The sequence below is a fragment of the Lissotriton vulgaris genome, chromosome 5, assembly GCF_964263255.1.
Source record: "Lissotriton vulgaris chromosome 5, aLisVul1.2, whole genome shotgun sequence".
Taxonomy (NCBI): Eukaryota; Metazoa; Chordata; class Amphibia; order Caudata; family Salamandridae; genus Lissotriton; species Lissotriton vulgaris.
Window position 1 is genome coordinate 444167538 of NC_141693.1, and position 18590 is coordinate 444186127.

At 47.3% G+C, this 18590-nt stretch overlaps 1 protein-coding gene across 3 annotated transcripts in view; it reads right to left on the reverse strand.

The window, feature by feature from the left end:
- The window catches only part of AP5B1 (adaptor related protein complex 5 subunit beta 1), an 80677-nt gene extending 67929 nt beyond the window's left edge, over positions 1 to 12748 (reverse strand). For 2 of the 3 annotated variants that reach the window (XM_086921876.1, XM_086921874.1), the window contains exon 1: positions 12618 to 12742. The gene's annotated coding sequence lies outside the window, so the exon portion shown is untranslated. Of the gene's footprint in view, positions 1 to 12617 lie in introns of all 3 variants that reach the window. The other variant, XM_086921875.1, reaches the window with a different exon arrangement.
- Between the last annotated feature and the right edge of the window lie 5842 nt (positions 12749 to 18590).

Here is an 18590-nt window from a genome sequence, read left to right on the forward strand (position 1 = left end):
AAAAAAAGGATAGACTTGGTAGAAGCATGTTGTGCACGCTGCACTAAAAGAATAAATATTTAAAACATGTTTATGTGGTGGTGTTACTTGGACCCCGTGGCGGCCAGGCAACGTTGCAATGGGTTTGGAATTCCAGAGCATTTGTGTGAACTGTGCATGATGTAATTAATAAATTAATCTACTGGCCACCTCTGCTTTGGAAAGAATGCGTCGGGAATGTAGCAGAAGGCTTTTTGAAGTAAAGAATATTTTCCTGGTCAGTTTCTTGTTTCCCAATCAGCTGAGTCGTGGATAATTTATGCTCCTGCCATTTTAGCTCCTGTTTGTTTAAACAAAGGTTATTTATAAGCATGTTCTAGCAACAGTACTTCTCGTCACATGCATCAATATTGTTTCCGCAGCCCCCCCATCACCAATGTGCTTAATCTACCGTATAATACGTATGAAAGTGAATCACACACGTTACACGTCAGCTAATGCTATTAACAGAAATAAGGGAACCTGTCGGAAGAATACAAAACTGGGCTTTTTTTTTTTTAACAAACTCACTCAGTTTCTCCAGAAAAGCTACGCAGACATCTTTATATAACTGCGTGATGCAGTTTCTATTTTTTTGATTTGCCATTAAATCATTGCTGTTAGCATTTCTGAATGGCTCGATGCATGCACACATGGGAAGAACAGCGACGGTATAGTTAAGAAAGGGTCCTTTCAACTGCAATTGCAGTGTCAAGCACGCTGTAAAAAACAAGCAGCACAGGGAAATCTGCTGGCGACGGCCCCAATGTAAGAGAAGGAGTGGGAAGCCTGCTACCGATGGCTGCTTTACCTGAAGGTGGGAAGTGCAGGGCTGGTCGAGGTCGCACAATCATGGGAGGCCCCTGGGTGACCAGTGATGAAAGAGAGGGGGGAGGAGAAATCCGAGTAAGGCTGAGAGGGGAGGTGCTGGAGCTGGGGAACAGATGGCCGTGAAGCAGGGGGCGGGGCAGCGGAACCCTTTGATGTGGCCTGGCGGCTGTGAAAGGAGAAATGCTGCTGCCAGGGGGAAAGCTCGTGCATGAGAGAAGGTCACGTGATTGTGATTCACGTGAACTGTCCAAAATCCTCTGGAGTAGAGCCCTTGGCCTGAAGTTGTGGTTTAGCTGCATTGGGCAGACCCTCCAGGATTTCGCGATTTCGCGATTTGCCGCGAAATCGGCACTTTTGGAATAATGCCGCGATTTTTACATAAGTGCCCGCGAAATCGGCACTTTTGTAGAAATTGCGGCATTATTCCAAAAGCCGCTATATCCTGGTGGGTCTGATTAATAACACAGTGTCTGCTTTGCAAAAATGCCCATAATTCCAGCCCCCCTCCACTGCCAGGGACCACAGATGTGGCCTGGTGCCCCCTACCGCTTCATTTACAAAGAAGGCATGTCAGCCGAGAAAATCAATCCCAACCCTGCCTAACAATGGCATCCGAGGGAGAGCAAGGTTTAACAAAGGCATCAGAGGGAACTTTCATGCACACCCCCGGCACCTGAGCAAGAGACCACAGGTTACGCGCCTTGTGGTTATTTTGTAAACGTATGATTAAAAGGTTACAAGGCTTAGTCGGTACTAAAGAGAACGAGTTGTAATTTTTATTTAAAACTTCCCCTTTCACCGCAAATTCACATTTCCTTCCCGTAAAAGGTGCCGTAGCGGTGGAAATGTGTCAGCGTGACCCAGCATGAGGAATGACATTTCCAACGTCAGGCAGGTCAGGCGGAGTTTGAGAATTTCACTCGGCGGCGCCCTTCACGTGCAGGTTTTGCTTGCATTCTATAATTAGTGGCTTTGGAAGACGCCTGATGCGGACAGCGGTGGATAGGACAACAAATGACGGAGGGGGCAGGGACAAGTGCGGGACAGCAGGTCCTGGCATGGCACGTCACAGGCCGGAAGTACACAGACTACTGAACGGAAGTACACAGACTACTGAACGTGGATGTAAAATAATGGTGCAGGCCTAGGAATAAGGTAGCTAGGGACACACGCTCTGTAGTTGGTGGCTGGCAAGTGACCTCACCACGCCCAGGGCCCTGGGCCTTTTATTGGCTGCATAAACTGCCCCACGTGTACGTGGGGCTGAACCAAGCTTGGAAGATATGGGAGGGGAAACGAGGCAGAGAGAGAGATACTACGACGCCCATTCATTGAAATGCCAGGGGGAACAGAACTGATAGCTTTTCATGCAGCATTTCACAGCCTGCTGACATCACAGTATTTACCCTCTCTCGACCCAGCTTTAGGCACTTCACATTGACGGACTCAATGGCATGGAGTAGCAGGAGCGCGCTCGGAAGTACGGAGGACCATTGGACAAAACAAATAAATATTCTGGAAAGTCAGTTTTAAAAAACCTGGAGCACCTAGATGAAAGATGAAACTAAGAACGGTCGTCCTTCTTTGCAGATGGAAGGAACACGACTGGTCAGAAGGTGGTACCCACACCTGCCACAAATGGCCCAGGGCTTTACAACGTGACGCATCTCCCAGATGCGTCACGTTGTAAGTACCCCACACCGTGGCGCATCTTTTGCGCTGCCGCTGCGTCACAAAAGTGATGCAACGGTGGTGTAAAAGGGGCGCAAGGGGCTTGTAAATCTGCCCCAAAGTGTGTACATTGTAATTAAACCAAATATATATAGCTTCATGTTGTTAATTAACTCAAAAAACAAAGTTATCTGTATTTGTTGTAGGAAAAATGGCCAAATAAAATGCCGCAAAATTGCCGCAAAATCTCCATATTTGTGCCGCTAAATTTCCATTTTTGTGCCGCTAAATTTGCTAATCCATGCCGCTATATCCTGGGGGGTCTGATTGGGGATCTTTTTCCTACTCTTGCGGAATAGGAAAGGGGCGAGCCCTAAAAAGGAGGAAGAGATGGGGAAACTGTGGCATAGAGACAAAGCAAAGATGAAAAAGTACATGCCACAGAGAGATAAACAGTCAAGAAGTTTGGGATGGTGGAAGAAAGAGGCTTATGGTGAAAACAAAAGTAAGCATAGTTGGCATTCGTAACTTGTGTATTTATGTGGTATTTCTATAGTGTAAATCTAGCCAAAAGGCAATGGAGCGCCTTTACAGGTCAAAGACAAACACAATATCAACAAGTTCTAGGAGAGGTAGCCGGTTCGTGAATGTTCTACAAAAAGGTGCATCTTCAACTCATTCCCAAATTGGAGCAGCGTTATGGTGGTTCTGATGGATAAGGGCAGCGGTCGAAGGGCATTAAAAACAGTATGGGAACTTGATCCCTAGTCCAATGGGAGCCAAGTCAGTAAGCATGGAGGCGGGATCAAAGGCATGCCTAAAAAGATCTAAATATTCTGTAACTGTTTTGTTGGTATTTCACCTTCGAGTAACTGCATATAAAATAACGCAGACCTTAAATTTGAAATAAATGCAATTTAAACTAATCAGTGAGAGATGCACTTTAAGTTGTGGAATCTCTTTTAGTTAATGCGAACATAGCAGATATCTGTGTGTGTAACAAGAGAGCCACTTACTGAAATCTCGGTTAGTGCAGTGGTGATTAGAGACTTGTGTGTTTTTAGAGTTCAGAAGTCTCAACCTCTGACAGAAAGCACTGTGAATATGTAAGTCATTACACACAGTATAAGATAGGCTGCCACAAAGTGCACAAAAAGATTTAGGTTAAGGATAAAAAAGAGCTTCCAAAATATAGATCTAAGTAATATGTAGACTGTACCTAGTGCCATTTTATTTGTTTAATATAAACTATGCACAGAGGTCAATTTGTGAAATAAAGAAGAAGTGCCGGGCCTCTCGTCAGGAGGCAGGTTCGACCAGCCCATTTCTCCTGTTATTGCTACCTAACACAGGACTATCAAACCGTACAATTGGGAATGTGATGTAGCCTAATGGCCAGAGCTGGGGAAACAGGTTTGAGTCTTGTCGTTGCCTCAAATCCTGTGATTCTGGGTGAATCACTTATCTCCATTTGCCCACCAAAAATGAATGTGTCCTTAACAAGTGCTCAAGCGCCAGTGTTGATGATTGAGTGTTGGTGCTCAGCTCCGGAAACCACCGGCTCAAATTAAGCACTATCATTAAAAACACAAAACAGTCCAAAACACATCAGGTCACCTTACCATACCATCTCAAAAAGAAAACTCTTCAAGTCACTCCATCAATGAAAGCCAATGCCAGCTTGCAAGTAGTGTTTACATTTGTAGATTAAACAAATGTCTGCATTTACATTTCCTTCAGGCAGCAGACACCCTCGCAAGAAAGCTTGTTTCTTTTTCAGCTGTCTGCCAAGGCTGTTTTATCTGTTTTGGCAACACATTGCTTGATTGGGAGGCTGATGGCCAGGGTGAAGCCCAGCGATTGGAATTAAGTGAAAGTTGGAGATTGAAGCCATCAAGGTTCATGGCAGTGTACCATTTTTTTTTTACTGTTTCTTATTCTTTGCCCATAAGAGGAAATCTTTATTGGATGAGTTGAGCTTCAAGTAGGCGCTGGACATCCAGGTCTACATGACATGTAGGTAGTCTTTGATGCCTAAAGCAGAAGAGTGGAGTATCATCGGTATATTGGTGAACCTTGATGCTGTTTTCTGGAAGTAAATCCCCAACTGGCTCAATGTAGAGGTCGAAGATGATAGTGGACTGTATAGAACCACTAGGTACTCCACAAGTGACAGATCTTTTGGAATGGAAAGGCAGAAGGAAAAACAGTGAAGGATATTGCAGGTGAATCCCATTAGAGAATCCAGGGTGTGTATGAGGGCGGAATGGTCGATTGTGTAGAAGGAAGCTGAGAGGTCCAGCAATATCCGGAGGCAGGGTCAGGAGGGCATCGACTACAATGTGTAAGGTAGCGAGCTTCATGCAGCATCATGCAGTGGCGGCTGGTGACATTTGAAAGTGGTGAGGCGTAGCGCGCATGCCCGAACAAACCCCCCCCCCACACACACCCCACCCGAAAAAATTGAAAATCGAGTGGGCATATGGAGCATTTTCAAGCAATAATAAACAACTTGTTAGGTTGCTGGTGCTAAGAACTGTGAGATGCAGGAGCGAGCTACAAACCTACGGAGTTACTTAAACAAAATGAGAAGTGCTCAAACTTTTAAAAGGACAGGTCAATGCATTGATAAATCGAGCTGGACAGACATTTTTGATATCCTACACAATCCGATCAAGCAAAAATATTTCTTTATAAAATAACTGACTAGTATCACAGAGCCACCCACACAGAGATTAAAAATGACATGAGTTTGACTTGCCGTCCAATTTTATGCATTATGTCTTAAACTAACCCTTGGCTAAAGTAATTTACAAATTTATTTCCAGGTCATAATAAAACAAATGCACATAAATACATAATTTGCACAACACTGCATGCCAACCCCTCCCTCCCTAATACTTTCAATTCCTACCACAACACTGTAACCGGGAAGAAAGTACATATAAAAAACAATTGTATTTATTTCCACCCTATAGTCATTCATGATGTTGTATTCCATGCTTTAAAAGTGTGTTAATTCACTCATAACATACATTCACATAAAATGTGCCGTTCAACCCTTTTATCACTTCACTATTAATATAAAAAATCCTGACCATTCAACTCTCACTAGGCTAACACAGAAAATGTAAACTTACCTGACCCCCAGGGTCGTGCCTTCCCCGCCTCAGGACCCACCTCAGTCGAAGAAGGTGCCATTCAATAAAAGAAACAAAAGAAACAAACCTGCTCTGCGTGGCGCTCTACCATGAAACAGAGCGTGCCATATTTTACAGCTGCTCCGACAGGGCCTATCCAGGAACATAAATAACGTTAAATAACGTCTGCTTTGTCTTTGTGGTGCCAAAAATACAGCTCTTGAAATACCGGCTTGCTTCCACTTTTGACATTGTCCATGAATACCTTTAGGACTGCCGATTCTTTTTTAGAAACATGCTGCAAGCAGACAGCAGCAACATGATGGGCCAGAGATACTCTTCAGATCGCGAACGCTTTTTTTTTTTAACACTGCACATCTACACTTGTCTTTCCAAGGACTCTCCTCTGGCTGTTTTCAAGTGCCTTTGCAGCGTGCCCGATGCGAACCATAAAGCGCTGTACTGCCTTCACCAGGTCGCCCCAGCCGAACCCAACCTGCTATAATAAACAGAGTGCTAAATGGCAAAATATCAACAGTATGACCGTCCGTAACATCATTAGCAAATACTATGTGTCAGCAGTAAAGTTAAACATAGAGCTAAATACTCGCAGCCGACATCTGCTGTGTACCCCGTCCCATGTCCCGGACAGTGAGGCCAGTGACTGAAGGTAGTAGCCCCCTCCTCCGATCAGCAACAAGGCTGGCTCTCCTGACCACGCAACGAGCAGGCACCCGAGGTCCTGTTTGCGCCCTTCAGTTCCGTTCAGCCACGAGTCCGACGTCACTCTCTCAGCCATACTGATGCAGTGATGTGACGCTGCTCCAGCAGCGCCAGGATTGGCTGTGGAGCAGCATAACTCCCTGCCCCATTCGGAGACCGGGGGCTGCGGCATGAGGCAACCCTCGGGCTCCCAAGTGGGAGGCTACTGCGCAAGTTCGGGCTGGTCAGAAAAATGACCAGCCAGAAAGAAAACATGCGCGCCAGTAGAACTGCTATATGTAGTGAGCGCGCTAACGTGGTACGTCACGTGGCTACGTGACGTATGGCAACGTAGGGGCGCGAGGTGCGTAGTGCGGCATGAGGGCGTAGCGCGGCATTAGAGCGCGAGCAGGCTGGGCGAAGGACATGCTAAGCGCTCCTTGTATGTTACGACTGAATAAAGAGAGTAACGCTGATACCTGACTCCGGAAGTTATTGGGGGGCGAATGTACATCATTACAGTGGCGACGAGGATGGGATAACGACCCACGACCCCCACCACGCAGACTACGCGGAGAACGGCGGAACGGAGCGGAGTCTCTGAGGGAGCGAGGAAGGCCCGAGGGAACGCACAGCGACCACACCCTGACCGGGCACCACAAGGAGCGCGACGCAGCCAACAGCACGAGGAGCCGAGCACTGTGGGCGCACGGTGACCAAGAGGGCGGAGAACTGCTACACACCCGAAGCAACAGGCCAGCCACGGTCAAGGCCCGCAGGCAACCGCACTGGCTACCCCACCTGAACAGGAAAGGGCTGAAAGGAGCAGCCCTCCACCCTTACTAGACAAAGAGGAACAAGACAGTGCACCAGGGAGCCCGAGAAGCCTGGAAAGCGTACTGCCCTCATCCAGGGGCGAAAAGATGACCACACAAGCAGGTTATGCGATAGCGCCAGTCCAGTTCCTTCCCAGGCCAGGGGAACCACTCATGAAATGGGAGGACTGGAAAGAGTACATAGATAATTTCATCGAAGTGCTGGAGGACGAAAGTGAGGAGAAATTTAAACCGCCGAGAAAGAAACGCATACTGCTGCTAAACCTAGGCCCAGAAGGCCTGAGGATCTACAAAAGCATGGTACCTAAGAAGAGAGAGACGGACGACGATGACGTGTATGCTCACGCAATGGAAGACCTGGAGGAACACTTTAAACCCTCAGTATGCGTCTCAGTGGACAGGTTTAACTTCCAACAAAGGAGACAACTACCGGGGGAAACTGTGGAAGAGTATGTAGCAGCGTTAAGGAAACTGGCGTCCCCGTGCAAGTACGCAAACTGGGAAAGCGAATTCATAAAAGACCAAGTGGTGATGCACACCACGTGCACGAACGTACAGGACAAGCTATGGGCTGCAGGAGACACCTCGCTCAAGGACGTACTAGTGATAGTCAAGAGGGCCGAACTGGCGCGAAGGTGTGCAGCGGCCACGAAGAAAGAGAACGTGCCCAGCGGGGTGGTGAACAAGGTGGACAATGAAGAAACCCACAAAGACCACCAGGCGCGGAAACAGCCAGACAAGGGCCCGAGCAAATGGCAAAACAGCCAAGGCCACGCTGGCAAACCAGCCGGAAGTAACAAACGACCTTGCTACAGATGCGGCAGTTGGACGCACGAGGCGCACGACCGGAAGTGCCCCGCGCTTCGCGCCAAATGCATGTTTTGTGGAATCGTCGGCCATTACGAAAAAGTGTGCAGGAAGAAGGCCTCCAAAAACGCGGTCAAGTACGTGGACCAAGAAGCGGAGGAGCCAAACGAGGTGACCGAAGAGGAGGTGGTCACTGTCCTCTGCATCTACGACGAAATCCTGAGCGTGAACAACCAAGGCCGAGGCACCGACGGAAAGAGGACGATGAAGCCGATCATGGACATGAAGATAGGGGGTGTGGAAGTCCAAGTGGTGGCAGACACGGGGTCACCCTACACCATAATTCCAAGAAAGGTATGGGAGGAGAAGTTTGCTCCGCAACTGGGCCCCGAGCTGGATAAGCGGGACATACGCCCCGTCACGTATAACGGAGATCGAATCCCCATGGCCGGATGCAGAAAGCTGAACTTCGAATTCAGGGGCAGGGGGGCCAGGTGTAAACTATACGTTTCCGAGAAAGGCCCTTCTGTCCTGGGGTGGCTCGACCAAGGAGACCTGGGGATCAAACTGGACCCAGGTGGCAAGGAGCAGATATTGATGACGGAGCCGGAAGAAGAGACGGACACGAACAGGTGGATGAAGGGGTTCCCAACGGTCTTTGGCGGATCAGTAGGAAGGCTCGACAAGTTCGCTCACAAGATCATACTGAAAGAAGGAGCAGTGCCGGTGGCTCACAAGGTGAGGAACATTCCGTTAGCAGTGAGGGAAGACGTGAAGGAGGAGCTACGGCAGCTAGAGAAGAGGGGAATCATCGAACCGATCACCTGTGCCGAATGGCTGGCGCCGTTGGTGGTGGTGAAGAAACCCAACGGCAAGGTCCGTCTATGCGTAGACCTGCGTGAGTTGAACAAAAACATAGTGGTAGAGAAGTTCCCCCTCCCCCGGATAGAAGAAATGCTGGCCAGCACAAGGGGCATTCAGTGGTACTCCACCATAGACTTAACGTCGGCGTACCATCAGATCGCACTACACCCGGAGAGTCGCAGTTGGACATCATTCATAACTCCCTTCGGTTGCTATCGATTCCGCCGCATGCCGTTCGGGCTAGCCTCGGCGGCTGCGGTGTTCCAAAAACTAATGCACCAGTTGTTCCAGGACGTCCGGGGAGTTCAATACTTCCAAGATGACATATTGGTGATGGGTCGCGACAAGGCCGACCATGACAAGAAACTGGACGCGGTGTTGAGTATCCTGGAAAGGAAGGGCCTCACGGCAGAGTGGGCCAAGTGCCGCATAGGAATGGAAAAGGTGACATACTTGGGCCACGAGATAAGTGCACGAGGAGTGACCCCCAAGAGGGAAAACGTGAAGGCAATCTGCGACGCACCCTCACCGGCCAACAAAGAAGAGGTCAGATCGTTCCTGGGTATGGCAGAATATTATGGGAAGTTCATAGAACATTTCGCTTCAAAGACCCATCACATGAGGTTACTAACCAGAGAGAACAGTGAATTCCGGTGGTCAGAGGAAGCCCAGCAGGAATTTGAGGGGATAAAAAGAGAAGTGGCAGGGGCGATCCCTCTACAGGGGTTCGACCCCCAAGGCAGCACAATACTCACAACGGATGCCAGTGAGAAAGGACTGGGCGCAGTCCTCATGCAAGACCGCGGCCAGGGGAGAGTGGAAACAATATGCTTTGCGTCCCGCACCCTCAATGACACCGAAAAAAAGTACAGTGTGATCGAAAAAGAAATGTTAGCAGTGGTGTGGGCCATGTCCCGATTTCGGCAGTTCCTGTGGGGCACCAGATTCCGGTTGAGGACCGACCACAAACCCTTGCTCAAGGTACTCACATCCAGTGGACACGCAGATGCAACGCCGAGGATCTCGAAAATGTTGCTCAAGTTGATGGAATTCCGATATGATGTGGAGCACATCCCAGGGAATAAGAACAAGGTGGCGGACTACCTGAGCCGGGCGGCGGCGATGGAAACCAACGTTGAAGGTGGTGAGGCGGCGGAAGAGTGGGTTGCACTCACCGAAGACCTAGAAGCGTCCATAAGCAAGCAAGAATGGAAGTTGGCCTACGAAGAGGACCCTGTCCTTGAAGAAGTGAAGGCACACATTGTACGGGGGTGGCCGGACAAAAACAAGACAGGACGAGGTCTCGTTCCCTACTTCGAGGTGAGAGAGGAACTATCTATGGATGACCAGGGCGTATTCGTTTACAGAGGGGAGAGAGTCATACCTCCGGAAAAAATGATTGGGCGATTAATGGACATGTTACACGAAGGCCACCTGGGTGCAGGGAAGTTGAAACTAAGAGCCAAGCAGAATTATTGGTGGCCCGGAATGGACCTAAGGGCGGAAAGACACGTTCGAGAATGTCCAAGGTGCCAGGGTGCAGACAAAACACTGAAACTATTACGCCCTGCCCTGGGGAAAATAGACCCTCCACAGAATCCGTGGGAGGAGCTATCCATAGACATACTAGGTCCGGTGCTGAACGCACAAGGAATACAGAAGTACATATGTGTAATGATGGATCGTTATTCCAAATGGCCGGAATTGAAGATCGAAGAGACCATGGACACGGAAATGATAGTGAGCTTCATGGCAGAGACATTTGTGAGAGAGGGCATCCCAAAGTGTGTCCTCAGCGACAATGGACCTCAGTTCCGGTCTGAGAAATGGTCTCAGTTCATGCAGAGAAACGGAATTGTGGCAAAACACACGTCCATATATCATCCTGCGGGAAATGGCTTGGTGGAGCGTTTTAATAGAGTGGTGATGGGCTCGATACAAGCGGCGATCTCAGACAACAAAGACTGGGAAGCAGAGATTTGGCACATGGTGTGGGCGTACCGGATAACGCCCACGAACACTGGTTACAGTCCCTTCCAGATCCTTAGAGGCCGGGAGCCCTTCACTCAGGACAACAGAATATGGAAAGAGAGAGTGATTAAGAGTGAGTGGTCACCGGCAGTGGTGCAAGCCAACCTGGAGAGAGCACAAGCGGTGTACACTAAACATTATGACGCACGGAGGAACGTGAAGGACACAGCTTTGGAAAAAGGAGAATGGGTGAGAGTAAGACTGGCCACATTGCAGAAAAAGGGGGAAAGTAAATACAGTAAGCCCCTGCAAGTAGTAGAAGTCAAGGGCAGGGCGGCGTTGCTAAGCGACGGCAATGTGTGGTCACAGGACCGCATGGCCAGGTGCAACAAAATACTCCGCTGGAGAGGAAATGGAAATGAAGGAGGAGAGAACAGCAATGATAACCCCTGTGACTATGGGGGAGAGGATCTAGACATTGGCGAGAGAAGGCAAGAGGATCAAGAGGCGAGTGGGGAGCTGCAGACTGAAGAGGACAGAGATCAGAGAGAGACCAGCACCGCTGCGCTAGGTGGCGGTCAAGGAGAAGCAGCAACGACCGCCCCATCCCCGGTAAGACTGACGAGAAGGGGCAGGGCGGTGGTCCCACCAGCGAGGTTCAGAGACTATGACATGAGCCAGGACTTGTACATATAGTTGTTGGAAAAAGGGGAGATATGTAGTGAGCGCGCTAACGTGGTACGTCACGTGGCTACGTGACGTATGGCAACGTAGGGGCGCGAGGTGCGTAGTGCGGCATGAGGGCGTAGCGCGGCATTAGAGCGCGAGCAGGCTGGGCGAAGGACATGCTAAGCGCTCCTTGTATGTTACGACTGAATAAAGAGAGTAACGCTGATACCTGACTCCGGAAGTTATTGGGGGGCGAATGTACATCATTACACTATACCAGTTACCCGATCAGATACAGCCCTACCCCATTTTCCCCTATTGCGGCCGGTGAAGTTTCTGATGGCGGTGTGCATTGGTTGGTGGGGCAACGCCCGAACGCCCCAATGGACGCACCGCCACTGGCATCATGATCTGAATCCAGACTGTAGTAGTGCAAGAGATGGTTAGCATTGATGTGATTTTAGGGTGCTTTTTCAATGAGGTTGCCAATGAGTGATGGGCAATTGGTGGGCCAGAAGTTTGCGAGGTCGCCAGGTTTTTCTTGAGGGGATGGGGGGGGGGGGTGTAAGAACTGGCCTGTCAAGAGCTTCTGTGAAGATACCTCGAGTAAAGGGCCACTGATACAGTAAGTTTGGAGGGGGGGGGGGGGTTGATAACATTTGGCAACATCGACAGCAGAAAAACATTAGGCCCTTGAATTTGTTTTATGTACACAAATTAAAGCACAGACGAATGCCGTTCGCTAGTTAATAACGGATTATTTGGAAATGGATTACTAAAAGTGTGAGAGAAAGAGCGACAGATCAACACTGGCATTTAGTTCTGATTAAAGACAAAGGCATATAAACGAATGATTGGCAACAACAATACACATTCCAAGAAGACATTTAAAACTAAAACCAAAGTGGGAGGGCACTTCACCAAACTGAAGGCGCCCAGTTCCCAAAGCAAAAGCATTAATGTACTCTTGTGTCAAATAAATAATATGTTATGGGCTGCTTCGGGACCCTCACAATTAACTTAGGAGTGAGGATAATGGCGGAATCTCGCTATCTCGCTTCACAAGAGCCAGGAGAGGAGCAGGGGCAGCTCTCCATTTCACACTCACCATCCTAGCATCAGCGCCGTTCGAGCATAAAATAGGTTGAAAAACAGGACCGGTATAGGCTGAGCCTGCGGATACAGAATCACTCTCTCACCTCTCTACAGGGTGGTACTTCAACACGGAAGTGGAGCTGCTGATGACAAATGACGACAGCAAAGACGGGTGGCTCTCGGCATCCAACTGCGCTACAGACTCTGTATAGGGATTGTGATTGGCTCAGGGGAGCCCCGAGCCAGGCGCTTCCGCTGCCAGGACTACAGGAAGAGGACAAGGACGGAGGAGAGGCGGTAGCCGGCGAAAAGGTAAGTGGTATTTTTATTTTTATTTTGGCTCCCCCGCACTTCCACTGTTGTTAACTGCCTAAGGTAAATTATATATATTTTTTGGGGGGGGGCTCCCCCCTGTTGTTAACTGCCAGCCGCTACTGAACTCTACCTGTATCCGTACTGAGGTTTTTTAGAGCTGCAGCATGATTGTGTGGGAATTCCAAGGTACGGCAATAGGGTTCAGCAATCATGTACTGGAAACTAAAGAGTGCTTTCTATAGATTCCACTTGGTCGGAGCATAAGGTACAACATTTCTCAACTGGATTCTCTTTATTCCATTTACAAGTTTAGCCGTTCAAAACCAGTTTCCCAACCCTAAACTTTATGAAAAGTGTTTTGACCCATTACGGAGTAACCTCATCGTGATATGATTCAAACAACGGGGTAGGCTTGTGAACCAAGAACCTTCCTGGTAGGCTAGCTATTACTGTTAGGGTTTTGCTCTATTTCGGCTGTTATGTGTCCCCGAAACAGTTTTCTGACCAATTCTTTCACTGATGAGTTGATAGAAAGAGGATTGGTTCACATTACATCCAGGCCTAAGTTAAAAAGCCATTTTTTGATTTGGCGCAACCAAGGGAAGGTCAAACCCCTGTCCAAAAAGACAAGTTCCTGAAGCACTTGACTTCAGTATTCCAGTTTAGGAGTACACCACAACCTGACCCAGTAAACAAAGATCTCAGGCCTGCCAGATCATCAAACCGTTTCAGTGCTAGGTAAAAAGACAGCGGGACAAGTGTAGTGCCTTGTGGGAGACAGAGTAACAATCTTACAAAATGGTTTTCTAGCTGTAAACAAAGTTAATCGAGTTGTGCTCCAAATCTTTGCCCCATACAAGGCAGCAGATTGAGCAGATTCCTTAAATACTTCTAGGACTTTGAGAAACTGCCCCCTGTGAGGTGGCCCTGTGCATTTTCACAATAACAGCTGATTTATGCAATTTGTTAGCCATACTTTTCTCAATGTACGGGGACCAAATAAAGGGAATTACACATCCGAATTCCCATGTAATCAAAGTGTTTGACTTCCTCCAGTACCATGTCCTCACGTATTAGGTTTTTGCTGAACAATTTATGTGGTCTTAAATTTATAAAAATTTGTATTCTGGGAATTAGTCTTTAGACCCCATAGATTCCAAAACTAATTGAATTTATTTAGCAGGTTCTGGATGGCGACCAGGGTTCTATTTATGAGCAAGGTATCATTGCAAACAGCAAACCCGGGGTGGGGAGGCCGCTGAGTTTTGGGGCGGTGTGAACACAGCCAGTATGATGTTCAAATGCAGCATTTATGTACAGGGAAAAAGTGTTGGAGCAAGGATGCATCCTTGGCACACCCTTGAGTAACATGAATCCTCTCTGTTAGATCCTCATCCATGCACCACTTACATTGTGCATAGTTCATCTCATGGATTCGTGTTAGAATTCCTACCAGAGCAAATGGAAATCCCATCAACCTGAGAGAATTCCAGAGTTGAGCCCTGAGGAGCAGATCTAAAGCTGCTCTCAAGTCAATGAAGACTACATAACGATGTTCCTTCTCTATCTCAATATATTTCCAAAGAATCAGTATGAGCCTAAAAACTTGGTCTATTGTTCCAACTTTTGTTCTGAACCCAGCCTGAAATGGGGATAGAAAAGTTTAATCAAAACCCCATTGCTGCAATTTAGCTAAGATCTGGCGACAGAACACCTTTTGGAGGATGTCAAATAAACTAATGGGTCTATAGTTGCTAGGCCCGGATTTTGCACCCTCTTATGTCAACTTGGAGTATTACAGCCCCTCTCCAGGAAAGGGGCAACAGACATAATAGCATTCTACAGGATATCTATATACAGGTCCTAAATCCAACTTCCGATCGATACAAGTCACAAGGAATAAAGTCCAGTCTTGGTGTTTTCCCCGGCTTCAGGGACTCTATTGCCTCTCTGGTGTCAGCAGGGCCGGACTGGGAACCAAAACCGGCCCTGGCAAAGTGCTCGGCCGGCCCCCCCTCCCCTCCCCGGGGGGAGAGGAGGCGGCCGCGCTCTTTGCCAGGGCCGGTTTTCGGCCGATTTTGTTACAGGGCCGCTTTTGCAGCTATGCTGCAAAAACGGCCCTGTGACAAAAACGGGCCCCAGGGGCCCCAAACCGGCCCCCACCCGTGCGGCCCACCGGGGGATTGCCCGGTGCCCGCAGCGGCCAGTCCGGGCCTGGGTGTCAGTTAATAAAACTAACTCAAGGAGAGATACTTCAGAGCCACTGCTGGTTGAAGTGCACTGCTTTGTGCAACAAAGCAGCTGGTCAGTGGGGGGTATAGAATAAAGATTGGTGAATTGTTGAACCCATTCCTGCTGTTGGATACGGTGTATGGTCGGAGTACGAGTTTTCAGACTGCCGTTGGTGATTATATGCCAAAGAGAGTACATATCTTTCCTCTTGGAAGCATCTAACAAGTCCTGGATGTTCTTTTCGTCCCAACTCGTTTTGCTTGATGCTAGCACCCCTTAATTAAGATGATTTGTTGTGTCACAAATCTGTGGAGGACTAATAGCAGTCAACAAATGCACTTTAGCCTCTCTACATTCCTTGGTAAATGTAAAAGGGCCGGTTTAGGGGCTACTTTTTTGGTAACCCTCGCTCCTGCTTCCAAAAGGTGCTTCAATAAGCCAAAAAGGTGGCCATGAATGTCTGTGATGGGAATTGCATATACAGCAACATCCTCAAATGGGGAGAACACTGAAGCAAAAAGATCGTAAATTGTTGCTAACCTTGTAGAGCAAGATTGAATTTTCGACAACTTGAGGACCCTCCTAGTGTTTCCAATGATGATATCACCATATGCACTAGTCGAAGGGATGGGATCAAATAATCCCTCTTTCAATGTTAAGTGCAGGGTCTTGTGTTCCCTTTCTACTCTGATCATTACACTAAAATCCACCAGGCAATTCTATAGGTATATGAACAGCATTATGTAGTTGATTCTACTTTTCAAGGAACCCTTAGACATCCGTATATATCCTACCCATGTAGAAAACTGACCTGCAATTGCATACACGCAGCTTGTGAGTGATGGTAAATAAGGCTAATTGCTTGGCAACAACCGTACAAGATGTTAAAAGAGGCACATTTAATTCACCAATGGTGAAAGTCTCATCTTCCAGTTTGGTTGCTAGAGTGATGTAGTACAGCGGCTTGTAGGTCGTGTTAAAATACCCTGCGAGAATAATCTTAAGAGTTTTGGGCAGAGACTCCAAGTGGTTGTCTAATGTTATAAGTGTTTGGGAGACCTGTTCTTAGGCTCACTGCAGTTGTAGATGTCATATATATTGATTGCGGACCCCACTGGTCCTTATGGATAACCCAATGACATCATATGACTCATAGGATAGCGGTTCAATAAGCCAATTAAGTGAGGTTTTTACACAATTTAGAAGGCCTCCAGATGACAAGCAGCTGAGGAGAGAAGTGCTTCAACTCAGTAAGTAGCAAAACCCGACCTGTGTATCGGATCCAATGCCCAGATCTCTTGAAAAAGACAGAGATGGAAAGAATCAATATAGTCATGTTGTAATGAAGTGAAAGACTCCAGCAGGTAAGTAAGTACGTCTTTATTCTGTCATCCACTCTCCGATTACAACACATCTCCCATCGCGGGAGAAGTATACAATGGAACCAGGTAGATGCTAAAAGAGATAAACACATTGCTGCTCAGGAGGATAAAATACTATAGGTACATCTGTGAGAAGGAAAAATACTGTAGGTTACAACTATGAGAAAGGCTAGATACTTAATTTGGCAATCGGATCTCTTCCCCTGATGGAAGCAAAAGGGCTTACTCCTGTTACCAAATCGGAAGAGGTGTGATATGCCCAAATGCCTTCTCTTACCGTTTTGTCCACATCCATATTATTGGTAAAAGCTAGTTGCGTAAGATTTCTTATCAGGATTACAGATTTACTCATGAGGTCAAAGTTACCTTGACCTTGCAAAGTGGATTTCTTATGCTTGATGCCCAGATCGTTTAGAAATGCCATAATTTCAATGGGAATGAACTTAATACTATTGTGTGTGATTATGCGATCAGGCACACCTTCACATGCGAATGAATCTGTGAAGAAATCAATGAGGGAGTTGGTTGAAACCCCTGGAACAAACTTGTATCTGATCCAGTGTGAAGTGTAGTCCACAAGTAAGATCATAAATCTTTTCAGAACTCCTAAATGTTCCATGGGGCCGATTATTTCTAATCCTAACTTAGTCCAAGGTGTTTTAGGAATTGCAGTAGGCTTTTCCCCCAGAGCATTGGTTTCCTTTCCAGGCCCCATATTAACACCATCAGATCCAGAACCAGAACTTTGGTTCTTAATTATGTTCACTTCCGTGGGAAGTACACCGCAGGCTTTACTGTCTACTTGGTAGTCTCTTCCGGGAAACTCTTCAGATAGATTAGATAAATTATTACTGGTTACCTCCTCCGTTACCTCCTCCCACACAGCTAATTGGACCTGCTCTTTATTATTTGGATCAAGCCTAATCCCCAACTCTCTTTGGTGGTGCCAGCCCAATAGATTGGCACCCTTGTTTACCATGTACACTTTCCCCCATGTGGTTCTCCCTTTGAATTGAATACTCGCCATCCTCATCCCCACTAACAGGATTTTCTCTTCAGCATAACCTACGGCTGAAATATCAGGTTCCACAATGTTGGGCCTGGAGGTATCAAATATCTCATTTATGGCATCCATATTACATAAGGTAATTGGGGCACACGAATCAGCAAACACCACAATGGGCTTATTATTCACAAAGATGTTACAATTAGGATATTCAATGGACCTGTGGTCACAGTATTGTTCTTGAGAACTCGGGGGAGTTTGACAAACTCTAGTTTTTACTTGGATCACATACTTAGGGGCCACATCACCTTCACTGTGTACTACTTTCACTTGGTAGTTTTCACTGTTATTGCACACTCTACCCAAATGCCCCTTCTTGTTACATTTAACACACGTGATATTGCGAGCAGTGCAACATACATCATTGGCAAGATGATTGCTGCTGCCACACCTATAGCACTTTAACTTTTCCTTTTCCTTGACTGGATGGTTATCCTTGACTTCTCCGGGTCTAACCTTGAGCACTTCATTATCACTGTAATTGCCTTGCACATCATTGCTATTACGAACATTGGCAACAAGCTAATTTGGAGCCTTCATCTCTTTAATACACTTAGCTGTGTGTTCTATCGAGACTGCTATATTGACCGCTTCTTTTAATGTGGGGTTTTTTGCTAGAAGCTTTTCTTGGATGCGACTATTGTTTGTACACCAGACTAGTTAGTCTCTGATGAGTGAGTCAGTAAGTTCACCAAAGTCACATAGTTGTGTCAGGCCTCTAAGTGCTGCTATATAATTAATGACAGACTCCTGTTTGCCTTGGATGCGGGTAAAGAACTTATGATGTTCCAAAACTACATCCACCCTGTCCCCAAAATGTGCTTCTAACTTTAAAAGGGTAATTTTAAACTCATCTGTCACATCCTCATCCTCCTCTAACTCAGGTTCAGGTAAGGTGTCATAAATGTTCCTACCTTGTATCCCTAGGTTATGCAGCAATATATGTTGTTTGCGGAGTGCCGAAAACCTTTCGCCTCCTATGGCAATGAGG